We start from the raw sequence: 3,876 nt of genomic DNA, 5'->3' as shown, positions 1-3,876 counted from the left end.
ATCAACAGGGACTGGATTTGAAATCCATTCAGTCAAAGGAATAGGGTAGATGAAACCTACCCTAAGAAACTTCTCTACCTTAGCCTTAATAGTCACAACTTTTGTAGGATTAACCAGTCGAAGCTTTTGCCATATAGGTTTTGCATTTTTCTATGTATTGATCTCATGTTGAACTATCGAAGGATCGATTCTAGGAATTTATTCATAAGACCAAGAAAATACATCTCGAAACTCTTTAAAGAGATCAGTATAGATTTTGATTTCTTCAGGGGAACACTGAGCTCCAATGAATATATTCTCAATAACATTAGGATTCCGGGAAATGTTCACCAGAATGGTTTCTGAAATACTAGACATATTACCTTCGACATAAATATGTGATGGAGCCAAAGGGTTATGAACATTTCCATTGAAAGAAGGACTAGACAAGTTTGATTCAAGCTCACACAAGTTAGGGAGAAATTAGGACCGATGATGTAAGTCATCCCATGGTGTTTCTACCCTAGTCATTTCTTCTAGGATTGCCTCATCAGATGGTAAAACAATGTCAAGGCAATCCATAGCCGAAATAGAATCAATTGTCCAGACTGGAGCCACATCCCCATCTTCATCTTCTAATGCGAGAGGGATGGGATTTGAATCTGAAGAATCCATAATATATTGATAGGAAATTTCTACTGTATACATTGGATAAGCCATTCCACCTACTTTCCCCTATTTTAATGTAGAAGTAGGAGGGAGAAAGGGCCAAGGATCAGAAAAATAATGAATTTTGAAATAACGATGTTGAGGAATGATCCTGGAAGATGAAATGACATTGACATTAGGGAAAGGTGATGGAAGATCGAAAGTTACCATCAACGAAGAATACATTCCAACTCCTAGATTCTAAATAGGCTACTTGGTATTCTTTACCAATGGAACAGTGGAGTCAGCAGATGCATTGGGATCATTAGGAGAATAAGCTAACTGATCAAGCATAACAAATCTCCCTTCATGGGGGAAGCATACGATGTGAAATAAGGATGAAACAATGGCATCCATTGTGTAAACTCAGTTGCAACCCAATAAAATATTGTAATCAAGATTAGCATCTACTATCTCTACTTCCACATTAGCGACCCTTCCCCCTACACAAATAAGGAAGGAAGGTAGAATTACACGAGGCCAATGAGAATTGCCATCAAATGTAGTTAGGAGAGCAGGAGAGGGAACAACCTCAGGTGACCCAATAGCCTTCCAACATGACATAGACATTATGCATGTGGAAGCCCCTTCATCAACTACAATTGAAAAGATAATATTCTTCTAATATGTAGATCTAATCTAGAAAGCCATGTGATGAGGGAGTATAGTCTTAACATTTGACATATCAAATGTGACTACCATAGAATTCTTAGGGTCTACTGGTCTAATCGCAATGAGCAAATCACTCCTTTGTGCATGACAAGATTGGAGTACCTCTAATGCCGACATGGCACATGGGATCTAAGTTAAATCTTTGACAATGGAGTCGTTTTGAGCAACCCTCACATTGGGATTATAAGTTGAATGTCTTGAGGAACCTTTCAGCATCTGAGGTATAGGTTCTACTACGGGCTTCTAAATATGTAGAGGTTCTGAGGTATATGAAGTAGTTTTAGCTGTAGAAGGTTCAGCCTCTCCATAATCATGTGCTCTTGTTGAAATGTCAACATGACACTTAACTATATATAAATTCAATGTAGCTTCCTCGTCCTGGTTTCCCCCTACAAGGGTTCTAGCACTAGCACTCACGCCAGCAAATAGTTTCTTCGCTTGGGGAAAAGGGTTTGTAAGTACAACGTGGGAACTAGAATAAACTTTTTGAGCTAACAAGCACTGAGCGTCTTGAATCTTGGGAAAAATATGGATAAGGTGATCCCCATCACATAACTTACATGGTAACTTAACCTTCTTCTTAAATTCCTTTTTTCCCTCACCAGTATTATCACTGGGCTTACTAGCATTTCCCTTCCCTCCCTTATATTTTTTCTTTCCATGTCCCTTCTTCTTCCCATAAGATTGTTGATTTCCTTTGGGATTTGAGGACTGGACAACGTTAACTGCTAAATGTTGAGAAGGAGCAGACACATACGGCATAGTTTGTGTTGCAAAAGAAAATTTTAGAGACAACTATTGTAATTGATTCAACAAACTAACCGCATTTCTATCAATTGACCCTATAACATTTTCGGCATGGGGACCCGCTTTCAGTTTGGTGAGATCAATTTTCAACCTAGGAGCGTTAGGAAAAATCTTATAAAGAACCCCCAACTGTGATTAAATGAGCTCTAGTCATTGGCCTCTTAAGATAGCATGTTCTTCAGTGAACACCCTAGAAAGTGACACATCGTTAGAAATCTCTAGTTGCAGTGATTTCAAAAACCATTCTAGAAGGAATGCATCAGGATATAGGCCTTGAAGGTTCTCTTCCTTATGTGCCACGCTTAGATGTGGTCAGAAATATGTGTAGCCTTATCCCATTCAAAATTGAACAGAAACTCCGTGTTGACACCATAACACATGGGAAACTGAAAATGGCTTAGAAACATTGTAGCTAAATCACCAAATGCAGAAAACATACCCACCCTCCCTTCACTTGATATACCATTTAACCGCATTCCCAGTTAAAGTGCATTGGAATAATCTCAGCCTGATTGAATCATCAATTAGGGATTTATAGGAGCACCATAGATGGAAAGTGGTTATATGGTCAGTTGGATCCTCACCGGACTTCCCTTCAAATTTAGGAATATTGGATAGAATTTCGATAGGGACCGGAGGCTAGGTTGGGTTATAACAGATTAGATCATTTGTTAATTTCAAAAGATATGGAAAATTGAGGGTTTCTAGCAATGTTAAGCATAGAGGAACAAGATAATTCTAATCATAATTTCTAACGTTTGAAAAAGAGTACCCTAGATTTGGAGTGGCACCAGGTTTCCATGGATTACTTGTAGAAATACCTAAACTATAAGGGAAACCTTTTAGTCTAGGGATATATGGAGGTTACCCTCCCCCCATTACAGGGTTACTTTCCATAGGAGTAATTCCTGCTAGCGAAACATTATATGAAGGGGAAAGCCTTTGATAAGGATTCCATGCACTAGCTAAAGGAGGAAATACTTGAGAATTACCATCAATAGGGAAGGGCATACTCCCCTATTGACCAAACAAATTGGAAAAATTCCCTTCCCCAAAATCATTCACAGAAGGATTTACCAAGCCCTGGTGTCCTTGAAAAGGATTAACGTTTTGAGCATGACCAGGGAAAGACATTGATCCAAATTTCAATGATGGATTGGAAGGAGGAACATGTCCACTTCCAATCTGAAAAGGACCATAACTAGTAGCCATCAAAGTCATATATGTAGAAACAGGAGAGGGTGAAGTAGAAGATATAGATGGAATCCCACTAGATGGCATCCTAAAAGGATAAGCTCTCATCAAAGGAGTTGAAGGTTGGGTGCCCCCACTCGGAATCGAGATGGAGGTAGAACCAACAACTACCGAACTAGATGTAATAGTAGATATAGGAATAGATCCTCCTCCTACAACTGGGGAAGGAGTATGTACATCGGTAGTATTGGTAGAGCCACTATGATTGGTCATTTATAAGAAATAAGGAGAGTGAATAGGGCTATCTGGCCTATGAGCCAAATTACCCATGTATGAAACAACGTAAGGAAGATGAGAAGGAAGAGGTTCCGTAGTAATCACGGGAGGCTCTGAAACATCTTCAATTTCTACTTTGTCTTCCGACTGGAAGAGTACTATAGTAAGATCCAAATCGTTACCATCTATATTATGGACTATACTAGGTTCACCCTGTGAAATGAGAGCCCTTGGAGAGGG

Source organism: Pinus tabuliformis, chromosome 8 (genome assembly GCF_031772625.1).
Source record: "Pinus tabuliformis cultivar Carrire ecotype Pingquan chromosome 8, CPIR1, whole genome shotgun sequence".
NCBI classification, from domain to species: domain Eukaryota; kingdom Viridiplantae; phylum Streptophyta; class Pinopsida; order Pinales; family Pinaceae; genus Pinus; species Pinus tabuliformis.
The sequence above is the reverse complement of the archived record's forward strand: the minus strand, read 5'-3'. Positions refer to the sequence as shown.